The sequence below is a fragment of the Lygodium microphyllum genome, chromosome 29 (assembly GCF_053477565.2).
Source record: "Lygodium microphyllum isolate KBCC chromosome 29, Lygodium_microphyllum_v1.1.10, whole genome shotgun sequence".
NCBI lineage: Eukaryota > Viridiplantae > Streptophyta > Polypodiopsida > Schizaeales > Lygodiaceae > Lygodium > Lygodium microphyllum.
Genome location: NC_141163.1, coordinates 32222344 through 32241291, shown reverse-complemented (window position 1 = coordinate 32241291; position 18948 = coordinate 32222344). Strand labels below are relative to the sequence as shown.

The 18948-nt window shown below is 40.3% G+C and overlaps 1 protein-coding gene across 3 annotated transcripts in view; it reads left to right on the top strand.

Moving 5' to 3' along the window:
• The window catches only part of LOC148010507 (uncharacterized), a 49708-nt gene that overhangs the window by 24047 nt on the left and 6713 nt on the right, over window positions 1–18948 (top strand). The window contains exon 2 of one of the 3 annotated variants that reach the window (XR_015689567.1): window positions 778–1668. The exons of the other annotated variants lie outside the window; for them this stretch is intronic. The gene's annotated coding sequence lies outside the window, so the exon portion shown is untranslated. Of the gene's footprint in view, window positions 1–777; window positions 1669–18948 lie in introns of those variants that run through there. 3 annotated transcript variants of the gene reach the window in all.

The following is an 18948-nucleotide window of genomic DNA, read 5'->3' as shown; positions in this document are numbered from 1 at the left end:
TTTGCGACATCTTCCATGGCAATCTCCTGCGGTAGTCTCCCTTGCTTAGCTTGCTTCCACCTATCATTTTTTGTCTCTACTACATACTCCCCATAGCCTCATCCTACCATTTTTCCTCATCATCGATAGCCAGTAATGGTAGGGATAGCTTGTTTTTTTTGTGAAGGTCTTGGATTTAACCATCCCTTATTATTCTCCCATTGGGGTAGGATACTCAATAGAACGAAAATTGATTGAAACCCCTCACTTAATGCTAAATCTTGAACACAACAAAAAGCCCTCCAAAAAAGAAAAGAAAAGAGAGTCCACTATTTTTATGTGCCTTTGTAGGACTTAGTCAGCTATTGGGAGTTGACGTGCACCCTTTGTTCGATGCTCTGGCCTCTTCGGGGTAAACACTTAGGATCCCTTGGTAAGATAACCGCCGCCTCTATAGTCTTGGTAGGTCACTAGGCAGCTGATGTGCACCCTTTGCCCATTCCCTTGGTTGCTTTGGGACGGACACCTTGGGGTAAAAGACAAGAAAAAGGGCTTGGGGCTGGGGTAGTCCCTCCTAGTAACAATTTTGAGCCCAAGAGGGGTGTTGAGCTAAAAATGCATTAGCTTCTTTAAAACCAGCCCAACACATGCTTAATTAAGAATTTTACCAAACTTTATTAAAAGAACTATGTTCCTAGTGAGTATCTGTGTCCCACATGCAAACCCTAATTTGGGAGAACCCAAACTTTCTATAAATAGATAGGGTGCCCTCCATTTAGCCCGATCCCATTTTTGCAGGTTGCAGGTGTTGAGTGGAGCTTTATGGGCTGGATTTGGACGTGGAGGAGAGGGGTCTGTTTAGTGAAAAACAGTGTGGAAACTCCAGGGATTGGTCTTGTACAGAACGTGGAGAGAAAGAGAAGAAGAGCATGCTTTTTGTTGATGCTTTCAAGGAGCTCATAGCAGGATAACATTGAGGAAGAGCAGAAGACAGGGAGTTCCTGGGTGTTGTTTGTGGACTGATCTACAGCAGTCCACTGCTGTGAACAGAGTACAACAGGGGCTGCACTAGTGCTGTCCATATTTCTTCCAGATTTATATGCTTTTTGATGATTGTCCGAGGCAACCTAGTGGATTTGATGCTTTTGGCTATCTCTTCTTTCATGTTTGAGAAGATTGATGCTTCACTGTGCAAGAAGGATCAGAAAGTATTCCAGATCAGAAAAATACAGGTTTATGTGGGCTGTTATCACCTTGGACTGTTCTTATCAAAGAATATGTCCTTTTTGATAAATTGATACTATGTATGCAATGCAATTGAAAACACTATGTTTGATTGAAACCTAGGGTATGATTTGGATCTGATCATCATGAAATTTGGTCTTTTGCATTAAAATACTATGGACTAGAGACAGATGTGTTTGGTTGGATGCATGCAAGAAGTGATTACCTGTTACATGTAGATAGTGGACTGAAATGCAACTTTCTGGGATCTCTACTGTCTTATATGCAACGATTGATGTATGAAGATTCAAGAAGGGCACAAAAGCAAGTCAGATCAGGGTTTAACAGGGTTTTATAGACTGAATACACCTCGGGCTGTTCTCATGTATATATAGGCTTGAATTGAAATCACAAGATTTTGTATGCTGTCCATAGACATTCATACAATTGTTTATGTTAATTGGGTTGAAGAAAATTGGAACCATGATGAAATATGGTTTCTTGGAAGTAATATTCGTGCTGGTTGTTATTCAGTTTTGTGAATCTTGGATGCATACAAGCTTATACAAATTGGAATAAAGTTTCTTGATTGAACCCTTGTCTACAACTTACATACCATTTTCTTCTCTTCTTTCTGACTTGTTCTTGAGCTTTGCCTACTGTTTTGAGTCTCTATGACTTTGGCACTGGACACTAAATCCCGCGACATCTTTGGTTAATTTGACGTGAAAGCCTGCAGAAGAGTTTAGCAGGATGGGCGATACTTCAGGTTTTGTAGATGATGTAAGGCAATTGTTGCAGATATTTACTGCCTATTTGCAGTAGCAACAATGATAACGATAGTTGGATTTTGTTTCCAAGCATGAATCATGTAGCAATCATAGAATTTGTAGTGCCGTGAAACACCATCCTAAGGGCTCTCCTCTAGACCTCTTTGAGCCCTGTGGGCAACCCCATAGACAATGCCTTTGAGTCTCCTCATGCTCCCCACATCTAGTGCAAGGAATAGGTTCTCTACCATAGCCAAGCCATGTACCGATTGCTAAACTCTTGTGTGCTAGTAGCCAAAGAAAGAGTGAAATATTTCCTGGTCTAAAGCAATTCTCCAATCTTCTATAGAAGTCCGCTAGGAAAGACTGTGATATACCCTACATAGTCTAGTGCTCAGCTGCAAGTGGCACCACTTTAGTCCTGCTTATCTGTATTCTCCTCCCCAACCTAGTGGTATAGCCAAAGAAGGGGATATCTTGAGGCATCTTTGCAAATGGATCTCTCCATACCCACTTCACCAAATCTGACTGAAGCCTTTGTAGTGGCCTCTTCCTATATGCTCAATGTCTCTATCCATCTTCCATACAAGTTCGAGGGTGTGGGTCTAAGTACCAAGTTCTATCATAATGAGCCACAACTCTAATCCTTTGTCGAGAGCATCTTGTGAACTCTAATTAATCTAGATCCTCTTGTTGGATTTTACTCACGCCTAAGCTCACACAGGAGTGTCAGTGATCTGCACGTAGGACATTGGGGCACTTTTTCCTCTCCATGAGAGAGGTTTTTCCCCGGTCACATTATTCTTCATCTGTGTATTTATGTTACACATTTTGGTCACTTATCGCATATTACACACATCTGTGTGTGAACGCACTTTAAGTCACTTACACAACCCTAAAGTCTAAGGGTTGTACTTCGTACTTTGTATCTCACTTTTCAATCAATCAAGTATCAAGCAGTGACCACACTCTCTCTCTACTATCGTGCACACTCTCTCAAGTTGAGCTGCTGTCCATCTCCTCCAACATTTGGTATCAGAGCCACCTCAGCCGCTGCCCTGCAGTCTGTTGCTGCCTTGTAGTCCACCTGCCAGTTCAGCTCCAGCCATGCCCACCAGCTCGCCAGTTTGAAAGTAGTTCCGCCTGCCAGATTTGAGCCAGCTCTGCCCGCCAGTTGTTTCACCAGCTCCACCCTGCCACATCACCCTGGTTCCTGCGCAATAACAATTTGCAGTTGACTGCCATGTCAGCAACTTTCCGGCTCTGCAGTCATCGCCTGTAAATCTGCTGAACAGTCCCAGACTGCAATGTTATTAGCTGCCACAGGTATATTTTATTATTTTATTCAGAATTTTAGAGCCAAAGCAAAGGGATTTTGTAGGGAAAGGTCAATTTCTGCTTCAGTGCACAAATCGCAGAAATTTGCAAGCATTTGGGACAGCAAATTTGGGGCTTTTGTGTCTTTGGTATTGTTGTTTTAGTCTGAAATTGACTGAAATTACGCACACTGGACGGTCAAATTTTGGGGCTTTTGTGTTTCTAGTGCTGCTGAGCACTCTTATTGCATTGGGCGGCGTGTTGCTTTCTGAAATCTGAAAGATTTCAGCATGTTGAGGCAGTAGTGGTCAAGTGTGATAGGATTTAGTTGATTACAGCTTGGCACTTGCTGTAATTTTTGGAAATTTGAGGATTTCCAGGTCAGCCAGCTTTTGTTATCGTTCTTGTGCATTTGAAAGAGTGACCTTTATCATGGCAAATCAAGGAAAGAGTGATGTCTTCACTTATGTATCAAAAGAGGATAGATTGGATGGCAACAACTATTCTTTGTGGTCCTTCATGATGAAGAGTGTGCTTGTTGCAAAAAATCTTTGGGATTATGTTAGTGGGGAAGTACATCTTGGTGATTTGGCTCTTGTAACTCCTCCACAAGGAGGTCATGGTCAAAGGCAAGTTGGAGTTCAAGCCACCACTCCAAAGAATAGTTGCACAGAAGGCTTGCGACACTAGGGATGCCCAAGCATTGTCACTTATTGCATTGGCAATTCAGTAGTCAATAATCCTGCATATCGGTTCTATTGCAACTTCACGAGTAGCATGGCATGGAAGAAGGTGATGCTATGCAAGATCATCTCAATAAAATTCAGGACTTGCGCGAGCAGTTGATGAATGTAGATGAGTATTATTCTAATGCTCAGATGATTCTATAACTTTGAATTATTTGCCACCTTCTTATTTGGCCTTTCATATGGCATTGAATCTTACTATGCGGGTTTCTACATGGCCACTTACTTTTCTTTAGTTGGTTAGCTTATTGCTACAAGTAGAACAAACAAGGAAGAACAATGTGGTGGATGTTGTAGTTCTAGAAGTTTTGGAACTTCACAAAACAACAAGAAGTAAGGGGGCACACAAGCCAAGAATGGCAAGTGCCATTACTGTAAAAATCTAGGTCATTATATCACAAAATGCAAGAAAAACATTGCCAAGGAGAAAAAGGAGTTTGGGATGGCAGTTTCAGATGCATCTTCTACTGCTGCTACTACAGAGTCTGCGTCGTTTATCATTAACCATAACTACTATTTTTATACTTGCAATTATGATTCTTCTTGGGTAGATTGAGCATTTAACTTTATAGAGAATGCTTCCACTTGGTTATTTGACAATGGTGCTTTTAAGCACATAACATCCCGTAAGGATTTGTTTACTTCTGTTGTTGCAGCTCCTGTTGGCAAATCAGTGCAATGTGCCAACAATGCATCTTATTCTGTTAGAGGTGTTGGAGAGATTGTTTTGAAAGCCATTGGTGGCTTTATCTCCGTTTTTAGGATGCTTTATATGTGCTAGGGATAAAGAAGAATTAGTTGTCCATTTCTTCTTTAGCAAAATGTGGAATGCAAGTTACTTTTAATGATGATAAATGCATGGTCAGGGATAAGGAATTCTTGACTTTGGTGCTCACTGGTACATTATGTCATGGACTTTATGAGTTAGATGCTCACTCGGTTGATTAGTCAGTTTATTTGGCATCTACTCTTACTCTTGCTATGTCATAGACAGAGTTATGGCACGCTCATATGGGGCATGTGAATTATAGCAGTTTGATGCGTATGTAGCGTACTTAGATGTTGAAAGGCTTATCTCTCTTGGAGAGACCTCTTGAGCACATTTGTGAGGGATGCATTTTGGAAAAATTGCATCAGTTTTCTTTTCCTTGTGATGTTGCCTTTAAAGCTACGACTAGGTTGTAGATTGTGCATTTAGATGTATGTGGACCCATGTAGACAAAGTCATTGGGTGGATATTATTACTTCGTCACCGTCATTGATGACTTTACATGTTTTTGTTGGGTTTATTCATTGGTTAAAAAGTCAGAAGTGTATGATGCATTTTGGGCTTTTACTGCACTTGTGGAAAATCACTCTAGCTGTCAAATTAAGACTCTTCGTTCGGATCAAGGGGGGGAATATACGTCTTCCTTGCTGAATAATTTTTTGAAGAAAAAAGGCATTGCGCATCAATGTACTATTGCATATACTCCACAGTAGAATGGGGTTGTAGAAAGGAAGAATTAGTCACTCATGGAGATGGCCATTCTACCAATTTGTACCAAAAAATAGACTACTTTTCGCCCATGAAGACTGGACCATACATTATCTTCTAACTTTCAAGCCTTATGTTTATTATCATAATTTCAAGCCTCTCTCACACTCTTTTCCCCAACTTCCAAGATGAATACGCAATTCCAAGCCTCTCTCGCTCCCCCTCTTTGTTTTTCTCTCTCTCCTTTTCTCCCAAATTGCCAAGCCTCACACACACACACACACATACACACGCATAAGAATGAAGAGCCTCTGTCCATCCACCCTACACTTTACTTTTTTGTATGATGTATAATGTATCATGTATACACTTCCATTTGTCTACTTGTAGTGCATTGTGCATGTGCATCAGGTTTTGCCTTGTTACCCTTGTGTATTCATCTTATTAACTTAAGTGACATTGCTATATTAGCTCTAAACATGTGCTCTATCATCTGTAGTCCAAATAACCAAGGCCATTTTTTATTTTGTACTAATAGCATATCATACCTTATAAAATCTTAAGGTACCAATTAGTACGGTATTTTATCGTACTGCACCATATCGTACCTTTCTTACTTGACAACCTTGGCTTAGAACAACCGTAAACCTTCAGTTAGTCACTTTCATACTTTTGGGTGTCTTGCATATGCTCATATTCCTAAAGTATTGAGAAAAAAGTTGGACAATAAGGTTGTCAAGTGCATATTTGTGGGGTATAGTAGTGAAAGCAAAGGGTACAGATTGTACGATCTTGTTTTCAAGAAAGTTTTTGTTAGTAGAGATGTGATTTTTGATGAAAAATCAGAATTATCTCTAGCTACACATATCAAGCTGTAAAATATGTGTTTGAAGGGGTGCTGCCTATTTCTTTTGATGATACAGCTTGAGCTTCATTAAATGACCAAAATGTTCAGCCAGCTGCTCCATTAAATAATGCAGAAATTCAGCCTATGGCTGATCTGAATATTCAGCAAGATATTGAACATCAGGTTCATCAAGAGCATGTACATAATGAGGAGGCTAGACACATACCTTGATGGTACTTGCAGACTCTACTAGATAGTCATTTGGATGCTTCTCTTGTAGGTCATACTCGAAGACAATCACGTTTGTATGATCATGCTAATGCTATGGAGTTTGTTATGGCAGCAAACACACTTGATGATGATGAGCTCGATTCTTTTGAGGATGCACAATAGAGTGTGCATTGGATGGTAGCAATGCAAGCTAAATATGATTCTATCATGAAGAATCAAACATGGGATTTAGTTACATTGCCTGTTGGAAAGAAACATTGGTACTAAATGGGTCTATAAGCTGAAACGAAAAGCAGATGGATCCATTGATAAGTACAAGGCCAAGCTTGTAGCAAAAGGCTATGCACAAAAGAAGGGCATTGATTATGAGGAGACATTTGGTCCTGCATCCTGTATGACCACTATTAGGTGTATGGTTGCATTGGCAGCCCATTATGATTGGATTCTGCACTAACTTGACATTAAACCTACATTTTTATGTGGGGAGCTTTAGGAAGAAGTGTATGTTTAGCAGCCCATGGGTTTTGTAGTTAAAGGATTCGAACACTCGGTATGCAAGTTGAAGAAGGTTTTGTATGGTTTGAAACAAGCTCCATGAGCTTGATATGCCAAAATTGATAGCCCATTAGAGTCTACTCTTTACGTATGCAAAGAGGGGGAATCCTTGCTGGTCATATGTCTTTATGTGGATGATCTTCTGCTCATAGGGCCACATGCTAGTCAAATTTCAATATTTAAGAAAAATTTGCAGCAAACTTTTGATATGTCAGATTTGGGGCCTTTATATTACTATTTGGATATTCGGTTTATTCATGATACTAGAGGTATTGGATCGTCACAACCTAGATATATTGGTAAACTTGAGAGATTTGGTTTCCAGGATTGCAAGCCAGTAAGCACATGATTGAGACTGGACTTAAGTTGTCTTTGCATGATGACAGTGATATGTTTGATATTCATACATATGCTCTAGTAGTTGGATGCCTTATTTATTTATGCAACACAAGGCCAAATATTCAATTTGTAGTTTCAGCCTTGAGCAGATATATGCATAGCCTACGCATGTCACATTGGCAAGTTGTGAAGTGTGTTTTCCGTTACTTGTAAGACACTAGGACTCTTGGATTGCTTTATGTCAAGGGGGGGGCCATTGCAGTTACATCCTTACAGTGATACTGATTGGGTTCGAGATTTTGATTCTCGTCACTCTACAAGTGAAAATTGTTTCTTTCTTGGCTCTTCTTGCATTTCTTAGCTTAGCAAGAAACAATCCACTGTTGCCACATCGTCTTGTGAAGCTAAATACAAGGTGGCTTTTACTACTATAGTTGAATGTGTATGGCTGAGATGTTTGTTGTCTAATCTTGATGTATCTATCGTGGAGCCTACTTCTTTGTTTACTGACAATTAAAATGTCATTGTAGTGGCATAGAACAATGTTTCATGCACGTACGAAACACATTGAGATACATTATCACTTTGTTAGAGAGAGGCTATATGCACGAGATATCAGCCTTGTCTATTGCCCTACCAACAACAACGTGGCAGACATCTTCACCAAAGCTCTTCCTCGCGACAAATTGATCTCCTTTGGTGGATAATCCTTGTATATTGATCACTTATCACTCTAGGAGGGTTTGTTGGATTTTACTTTGCTCACATAGGAGTGTTTGTGATCCGTACATAGGACATTGGGGTACTTTTTACTCTCGGTAAGAGAAGTTTTTTCCCCCAATCACATTATTTTTCATTTGTGTATTTATATTACATATTTTGGTCACTTACTGCATATTACATACATTTGTGTGTAAGCGCACTTTAAGTCACTTACACAACCCTAAAGTCTAAGGGTTGTACTTTGTACTTTGTATCTCACTTTTCAATCAATCAACTGTTGAGTAGTGACCACTTTCTCTCTCTACTGTTGTGCTTCTTCCATGGCTCCTTACTTGGAAGAAGACCCCTTACAATGAGCTTCACCACCATTAGTGCTCTACTCTAACTACCTGGGTCAATAATTCCCCAATCATCCCTCGATCTATGTTGGATGGTAACATCCCAAGCTACCTTAGCTCTGGCAAGATTACCATATCCACTTGACCAAATGAAATTCATGATGAGCTGCTTCACTTGGCCAATGCATGACCTAGAGAAGGCCCAACAAGAGGTTATGTATCACATGGTGTCTAAGAGAACCTGATTTGCAACTACCACTCTACCTGCTAGTGATAGTCTTGCTATGCTCCAATATAGTAGTTTTGGTCTTATGCTAAGTAATAAGGGCGCTAGTTGCTGTTGTGAAGAAATATCAATGCCTACATGGAAGCCCAAGTATCTCATAGAAGTGCCACGGGGGACCCAAGTGGTTTCGAGTTTATCTGTTGAGTATCGCAAACTCAAAATCTATAGGATTTGTACCAGTTAATAAGAGCTCTTGAGGCTCTGTAGAACACTTGCATCACATCTACAAAGGCCCTAAAATTCTCCTCATCCCTATCCAGATAGACAAATGTGTCATTTGCAAATTCTACATCCAACAACTCCTCAAACTCTGGAATGGGGAGTCTAATGCCTCAAATACTTGTATTCCTATTCCTCAAGAAGGAGCTCATAGCCTTTGCAACCAATAAGAAAAGGAGGGGTGCAAGGGGGCATCCTTGTCTCATTGATATTTGAATACTGAATTTGGCACCTTTGGTCCCACCAATGACGACGTGGCTATGAGCTGATGAATTTAGAGCCGATACACCTCTAATCCACTACTTTGGAAAGCCCACCCTCAACATGGTGCCCTCTAGAAACTCCCAATGAACTCTATCATATGTCTTCTTGAAATCGAGAAGCAAAACACTGAGATTTTATCCCTTGAATCGTGCAAGAGTTGTGGATTCCCAGAAGGTGAAAATATTGTCAAGGATGTTGCTATCCCTAGTCTAGGTAGGTGAATGAGATTTGGCATTAGGAGAGAGATTCTGAGGCTGATCTTTTTGGCTAGGATTTTATATGTTGTTGTTGGTCTAGGTGATCTCCAGTCTATCTCTGTTGCCCTTTGGGATGAGGTGAATCAATCCCTCTGACATCCTTTCTGACATATCTCCTAATGCAATGATCCCCTGGAATGCTGCTAAAAGTCTTGTGCTGATCACATCCCAATAGTTGAGGAAGAAATCCTTGTCCAATCCATCATCCCCTAGGCACTCCCTAATGGTAGTGCTAAGCAAGGCCTCCGCAATCTCCTCCTCTAAGAATGGGGCCATCAAATGTATCCTCATGCTCTCTATGACCACTCTCTTCGTACTTTGGTACACAATCTCTCTATCCCTCTCCAATCCTGGAGGCCTCATCATCATGCCCAACAAAGCAGTATAATAACCGATGGGCACCTAACCAACCTTCTATGGTCCTTGGGCAAGGGATCCATCTGCTCTTCTAAGTCGGCGAACACCTTGTCTAGAGTGTCTAGGACTTGTGGTGTGAAAGAATTCTTTATTCACCCTATCTCCTGCTTATGTCCAAAAAGAGGCCCTCGCATGGTACTTATACGCTGATCTTGCCTCCATAACATCTATTTCCACTTTGGCTGCATACATCCTCTCTGCCACCCACCTACATCCTGGTTGTCTTTCCTCCTCCCTTTGAAGTGCTGCCAATGAGGCTCTAGCAGCCCTCTCTTTCTCTAAGAGACCTTCCCTCTTGCTTCTAGCCTTCTTCTTAAGAAAAGAGCTCACTTGCTGCAAACTCTCATCCAAGTCCCTAGCTGCCCTGCCTGTTGAAAATGACATGGCCCTGCAAATCGTGGTAATATCCTCTCTCAGTTCCCCCTCATAATACAAGTGTAGAGGAATTCTAACGCTGATAAATGTTCCTCTGGCTCCCTCCATAAGAGCCAACTGTATTGGTGTGTGATTTGATAAAGTGGTTCTTGGAACAATACCCACTAGACCCCCCTTGTCAAAGCCCAATCATCTATATAAAATCTGTCCAATTGGGACAAGATCCTGGCACTAGTTGTCCTATATCTTTTGGAAAACTACAAGGAACTTGTAGATCTAGCAAACTTTTCCATGAACGAACAGTCCTATCCTTTGATATGGAAGATGAAATCCTCCCAAGTTGCCTGCACTCCTCCTTTGATAGTGTCTACGCATTTGCCTCTTCTATCCTCCAAGGCTTTGACCATATTAAAGTCCCCACCTACAATCTAGTGGTCAACATGAGGTAGAGACTGAGTAAGCATAGTCCAGAAAAGTCCTCTCCCTCGTTGGCTATTAGGGGCATATATGACTAGCAAGCCTATTTACGTCTCCTCCACTCTCACAAATACCTAGAGTGCTCTCCCTACTATAAGGATACCCCAATCTTGTACTACATGAAGTCAATGCTCAGCAACACAAAGGCATACACTTGTCTATATCTCTAAGGCTCCTATAGTGGGCGCCCAATATGTAAACTGTCTAGGCAATAGCTTTCCACTGCACTTGGAACTCCTCTCTTTCGAGAGGTGATGCTTTTGTAGTAGAAGAAAATCGATTGATTCTCCAACTAGTGCTCTATGTAGATCCTGTCTTCAATAAGGAGGATGTTATGGATGAACTAGTTAAGGGCATGTGCAATCTGCAATTGAAATTTGCAAGGATGGAAAAAAAGGGTCAATTTGTACCACTAAGCCTTGATGCAGAAGGGATTTGTACACCAATGTATTTGGTGTGATAGATAGAACACGAGCGCAGGGATTGTGAAAATTTTGGGAAGGGTGAAATGCAAAAGTTAGTGGATGAGATGGTTGTAGGAAAGGCATATTTAGCAGCAGAAGTTGCTACCTTTGGTCTTCAAATTGAGAAAACTCCTTGTTGTGTTGCAGCTTCTGGTAAGAAAGCTGAACTTCGATCTTGTGCAATGCATGTGGCAGAAAAGGACAAAATCCCTAGGGCTGAATTCAATGATGCAGGGAAGAGTATCTGTGAGATGATTGGTTGAGATGCACTAGTAGACTCTTTCTCTGCCTATGCATATCTTGCTAGATCATAGAACACCAATGTGATTGTAGAAGAGAAAAGAAAGAGGGATGATGGCAATCTTGGTACTTCCTTCTAAAAGAGTCGCCAAAGTGGTAGGTTTGATTTAGATCAACCATCTCTTGTGCCTTTTGCTAGGTCTATGCCGAAACACACCATGGAAGGTGTTGCAAAAGAGAAAAAGCAAGAAAATGTGAAGCCTAAGGGAAAACAACTGGGATATAAATTGCAATTAGATATTGAAATTGCAATGGATTTGAAAAGGTACTTGACGAGCGTATGTTGAATAGAAAAGTTGAATTCACCCTTGGTGAGATTCTTGGCATTGCCAAGAGGAATTTTCATGAAGAAATTATTGACATTATCAAGAGAAAGAGGCAGTTTGTTGGAGATCCCATACATGCTATGATGGAGGGTGATGAAAAGCTTGGTTTACAGGGTATTCAGGTAGTTCATGAAGATGATGTGGGTGCTGTAATTAAATTGGCTAAAACTGAAAATGTCCTTGTTGATGATGAAAAGTCAGATGGTATGGCTGAAAAGGCAATAGTTTGTAGCGATACTCAAAGAGGTGTGAAACAAATACATTATAATGATGATGCGATTGTAGGTATGATACCTAGGAACCATTACACACGTAATCATTGGGGTCGTGCTACTATTGAGACAATTGTTAGGGTTGGGACCTTGAAACTTCTTGTATTGCACTCATTGATCGTGGTTCAAGAATTAATGTCATGGCTCGCAGCTTGTATGAGAACAATAGATGGCCGGTAGATGTTGATCATGGATGGATGAAGGCAGCCAACAATTGTCTAGGAGATTCGTATGCATTGTGTCCAAATGTCAAGGTTACTATTGGTGATGCACAAGATGAGTAACACTTTTTTGTGCATGAATCTTCTTCTTATCCCATTATTCTTGGACATATGTACATCATTGTTGTATGTATGGAGATGAAAGTCCTAGATGATGGTTTGGCCTATGCATGTATTAGGAGTGAAGATGGTAAGAGTGATGTTTGGTTTTTGATTGTTTGTGCCCATGCCAGGAATTGGGATACATTAAGAGATTATCCATTGCTACTGAATGTAAAAGAATTTAGAGAACCGGGTTTTCAATGAGTGCCATTGTAAAGCAGGACTACAATAGTGACGAGACAATTGAGTTGGCTTCTCAGCAACCAAGTTTGATGGATCCAAAGAAGATTGGTCACAGATTTACAACAAAATCTCTCAAAGATCTAAAAATTGGTTGTGATGAGTTTTTTTCTTTTGCCTACAAAGAAGCGATGCTTTGAGGAGACGTTGTTGAGGCATTTGAATTTCAGCCACATGAGATTGGTTGTGTAGATCCTAGTATAGTTGCTCCTATGGTGATATTTACTATTCCACATATACCATGGAACTTATAGCCAATTCCAGTGCCGAAAGCCCAATTGCAAAAGTCGATTGATCTTCTAAATGAAAAGATAAAGATGGGAATTCTTGAGCCTTCCTTAGCTCCTTACTCAAATAGATGGTTCACTGTGTCTAAGAAAGATAGGGCTTTGAGGTTTATATAAGATATGCAACTAGTCAATAAGGTGACTATTAGGAATGTGGGAGTAGGTCCCATGGTTGATGAGTTTGCAAAAAGCTTTTGCTAGAAGAGCAGTGTTTTCCTTGGGTGACTTGTATTTTGGCTATGATCAATTTTAGTTAATAGTTGAAAGTAGAGATTACCGCCATGAAAACACCGTTGGGATTAGTGCGTATGTGCATTTTACCATAGGGGGCAACAAATTTTGTTGCCCACATGATGAATACTATGAACAAGGTATTACGAGATTATATACCTTATTTGACTATGTCTTTTCTAAATGACTTACCAATAAAAGGGTGTGCAAAAGAGGATAAGAATGAGGAATTGAATGAATAGGGATATAGAAGTTTCATTGCTGATCATATTGCTAATTGTGAGTGGATCTTGGCTAGATTGAAAGAGGTGAATCTGATTCGTTCAGGTCAAAAGTTTGTTGGGAATAAAGGGTCACCATGCCCTTTACGATGTTCGGGTGTGCATGCAAGCTGAATTCTGCATATGAAATGTGGCAAAGACTTGAGGAATTGTATGCTCAGAAAAGTGCAGCTAGCAAGGTTTATTGGCTAAAAAAGTTGATGGGTCTATGTCTGTACATTTGAACGAGTTCAACTCAATTTTTAGTTAGCTGATTGCTTTGGATTTTCACATTGATGATGAGTTCAAGGCTACTTTCTTGCTATGCCCTTTGCCTGAAAGTTGGGATACTTCCAAGACTGCTTTAAGTAACTCAAATGCTCAGCTGTTATATTCTGATGTGGAGAGTTCTTTGCTGATGGAAGAACTCAACAAGCAAAATAATTCAGCAAACAAGTCTTTTAATGCATTGCACATTAGGGGCAGATTTTAGCAAAACAGCAATTCTGAAAATAGAGCATGCAGCAAGTCTTGTGGCAAAAATGTGGAGTGTCATCATTGTGAAAAGAAAGGGCACTACAAACGTGACTGTTTTCAATTGAAAAAAGAGAAAGATAACAGCAAAAACATTGAAGACAACAAGGCTGAGAAAAAGGACAACCAACCCTGTAAAGAAAAGCAGTGTGAAAATAGTGAAGGTAAATGTAGTCACTCATGAGAATGACAGTGATGGCGATGCACTTCTTGCTTCTTTGAGTGCACATGCATTGATTACAGATTCTGATGATGACATGTGCAGTTGGATACTTAATTTGGGCGTGTCCTTTCATGTTATATCACATTATGAGTGGTTTTTTGACTACAATGGTGGTGCATGTGGTGTTGTTCACTTGGGGAATAACTATGCATGTTAAATTGCAGGTATTGGCAGTGTGAAATTGAAATTTCAGCATGGCTCCGTGTTTGTTTTGCATAATGTGAAGCATGTACCTCAGCTCAAGAAGAGCTTGATAAGCAGAGGGCAGCTAGATGAGGAAGGCTATCACACCACCTTTGGGGATAGCAAATGGAAAATTTGGTAAGGCTCTTGTATTGTTGCCAAGGGCTTGATAAGCACAGGGCAGCTAGATGATGAAGGCTATTACACCACCTTTGGGGATAGCAAATGGAAAATTTGTATGGACTCTCGCATTGTTGCCAAGGGCTCCAAAAGTGATACTTTGTATCCTTTGTATGTACCTAGCATGCGTGTCCATGTAGTTGCCACAATCGATCAGCCAAGTGTCTCTTTGTGGCATAGCCGATTGGGACACATGAGTCAATTTGAAATGAAATGTGCTTTCTCGTTTATTTTATTTTTCACCTTTGAGGTATGTTGATTTTGAACAATGTGATCATTGTATTTATGGTAAGCATGCTCAAACATCACACAAAAAATCTCTTTCTCTAAAGTCTTCACCCTTAGAGTTGGTACATTCGGATGTATGTTAGATACTAGGGCTATCTCTAGGGGAAAAGAAGTATTTCATTACTTTTGTTAATGATGCCACACACAAAGTATGGGTTTATCCAATCTGTCGTAAAGACGAGGCCTTGGATAAATTAAAAAAATTCATGGCACTTGTTGAAAATCAGACCAGCAAGACATTAAAGTGTCTTCACTCTGACAATGGTGGGGAATATGTATCCAAGGCCTTTCAGGACTTTTGTGATAGCAAAAGGATTAAAAAGGGAGCTCACCGCTCTTCACAATCCACTCCAAAATGGTGTTGGAGAGTCTATGAATAGGACCATTCGAGACAGGGTCTGTACAATGCTGTCACATGCTGCTTTACCTCATGGATTTTGGACAGAGATTATTATGACAGCCGCACACTTGATTAATTGGTCACCAAACAGGTCTTTGGGGAGGGGGAGTCCCTCAAGAAGCGTGGTTGGGCAAGCCACCTTCCTATGCTCAGTTGAGAGTGTTTGGTTGCGAGGCATTTGTGCACATTTACAAGGAAGAATGCAGCAAACTTGAGCCAAAGTCTTGTAAATGTATTTTCCGAGGATATGGCAATGAGAGCGAAATGGGGTATAGGTTATGCAAGAAGATCGCATGCACAAACAGCCAGAAAAGACTGAGGAAGTCAAAAGGGTTGTATTCTGAGAAGGTGTACCGATAGGACAACAAAATAATACCCACTAGATAGCAGCAAATACCTGTTGTAAATGGCCCTGAAAATGCAAGGAATGATGTTGAAAATGATCAGCAAGATATTGCCCATGATGTAGCATATTTTTAGCAAGAATAGATGCCTTTAGAACAACTAGAACCAACTGTACAACATGCTGAACCTGCAAAACAACAAGCTGTTAATGCAGATTTTCAGGCTGAATTGCCAGCAAATCTTGATCATTGGGTCCGTAGGTCGAGAAAAATGCAAAGACAGCCAGATAGGTTTATTCTTGGTGTCAATTATGTGGCTAATTATGTCATGTTTACAAATTATGGTGAGATGTCATGCTTCAAGGAAGCAATGGACATAAAAAATAGCAAGAAATGGCATAAGGATATGTTGTCAGAGATGGAATCTCTCATAAAAAATGGCACTTGGGATTTGGTGCATTTGCCTAAAGGACAGAAAGTGCTACCATGCAAATGGGTCTAGAAAATGAAAGTCACTTTTGGTTCTTTGCCAAGGTACAAAGCACAGTTGGTTGCTAAAAGGTACAAGCTTGAACATGGAATTGATTTTGATGAGATTTTTTATTGTGTAGTAAAAATGACTACTTTGTGAATCATTTTGGGCTTGGTTGTATTTGAAGATATGGAACTCATACATATGGATGTAAAAACAACTTTCTTACATGGTGATCTGCATGAGAAGATCTCTATATAGTAGATTGAGGGTTTTGTTGCAAAGGGGAAAGAGCGTATGATATGTAAACTTAACAAGAGTTTGTATGGGTTAAAACAAGCACCACGAGAATGGAATCATAAATTTTGATACATTTATGCAATCTTAGGGAGTCTATAGTTCTCAAGTTGATCACTACTTATACACTAAGAAGGCACCAGATGGCAACCTTATTGTCTTGGTTTTGTATGTGGATGACATGTTGATTGCAGGCAAGGATGTTCATGCTTTGGATTCCATGAAACAAAGCTTGCACAATAGCTTTGATATGAAGGATCTTGGTGAGTCCAATCATATTCTTGGCATGCGTATACTGAGGGACATATTGCAGGGACTTCTCTATCTTTCACATCAAGAGTATGTTACTAAGGTTTTGCAATGTTTCAATATGGAAGGGGGAGGGAAGCCATTAATGTCCGTTGCCTCCGTATGTGAAACTTAGTGCAGATGGCAGTTCTACATTTGATGATGGAAAGACTGAGATGACCAAGATTCCTTATGCTTCAGCCGTTGGTAGCTTGATGTATGCTATGGTTATTACATATTGTGACATTGCATTTGCGGTGAGAATGGTTAGCAGATACATGGCATATCTTGGCAAAAAGCATTGGAAAGCAGTGAAGGATATCATGAGATACCATAAGGGCATAAAGGACTTGTGTATCTACTTTGGGAAGCAGAAGTCATCAGTTGTTGGCTTCACGGATGCAGACTGTGTTGGTCATCCTGATTGTAGAAGTCAACTTCAAGGTATGTGTTCATGTTCACAGGGGAAGCAGTCTCTTGAATATCTAGCCTACAGAAGTATGTTGCCTTGTCTACTATAGAGACAAAGTATGTGTTTGCCACTGAGGCATGCAAAGAGGCTTTATGGCTTTCACGTATGGTGAGAGAGCTTGGCATTATAGAGGTTCCTATCCTCCATTATGATAGTCAGAGTGCTATCATGGTAGTACGGAATTGTGTCTTTCATGCAAAGACAAAGCACATATAGGTGAAATATCATTTTATCAGGGATGTACTTTACAGCAAGAGTATTGAGTTTGTCAAGGTACATACCGATGATAACCTTGCAGACCTTCTCACGAAGGGTCTTCTAGTAGAGCGTTTTGCTCATTGCTACCAAATGATGGGGATTGGATAGTATATGTGTATTTCAGCTTTGTACATACATAGACTTAGCTGATTCTTTTCTCTACCTTTAGGTATGTTGCCTTTAGATGGGAGGTTGTTGGGAATAAAGGGTCACCGTGCCCTTTACGGTGTTTGGGTGTGCACGCACCCTTACACATGTACATTATATATATTATAAAAAACCCAAAGTGGTACACTTCGCCATTGTACCCACATCGAGACTTGCTTCTTTCTCACTCCCTCACTCTCTACTTTGCACTCACTCTCTCTCTCTCTCTCTCTCTCTCTTACTATGCATATCTCAGTCCCGCACTCTGTCTCGATCCTCGTGTCCACAACAACAAAGTTAATCTTTGGTTTGAATGAAGTATTGATTATTGGATATATGTGTGGACCATATGGCAGAAGGCCATCACTAGCAAAAGTGGATATAGTTGATAAGATGGTTGAGACATACTCTTTAGTGTCTGAGGTTGGGAGGTTTTTAGAAGGTAGTGTATTTTATCTTATCTAAATACCACATTTTGTGCATATTACAGATGTGCATGAAGGCTATGAGGAAATTGAAGAAACTACTAAAGAATGCACCTACTTTGGGAAAATCAGATTATATAGGTGGAAGGCCCATTGCCATCACTGTAGATACGAGTCCTAGCGGCATCGGTTGGACTATTAGCTAGGATGATAATGAGGGAAATAGGTATGCAATCGGATTTGGAGCAAAAGTGCTGAATAAAAGGCAGAGAAGATATCCACATATAAGAAGAGAGTTATAGAGAGTTGTTACAACTTTGAAGTGTAAAAAAGAATACTTTATTGGAGCTCTAGTGATCGTGGAGACTAATTGTTCACCTTTGCTTGGCATGATCACGAGTAATTCTACTTCGGATATTGCTATGCTGAGATGGATTGCATATATGAAGTCTATGAATCTTGAATTCCGACACATTGCAGGGAAAGATAACCCAGTGGCAAACATGTTGTCTAGAACCAGATACGAAGATGAAGAAGATATGTTGGTTGATGATGAGGAGGCTGAAATTGCAGCTGAAAGTGCAGAAACAACAGCTGAAAATGATAATACATATTGTGTTTCAATAATTGAGACTCTTGAGGAGCATTTATATGAAGGAGAGTGGTGGAAAATTGGACAATATTTGAGCATTTTGACAAGAAAAGAAGAGTGGACAGATTTGGAGTTCAAAAAAGTACGTAAAAAGGCATATGGTTATTTCTTGAAGCATGGGCTTTTATGGAAACAGCCTAAATGAAGAGGAGGTACTCCATTGCGAGCTGTGCATGACAAGGTCACTCAATTGCAGATTATGTAAGATTTTCATGAGAGTCTATGGGCTGGTCACAGGGGT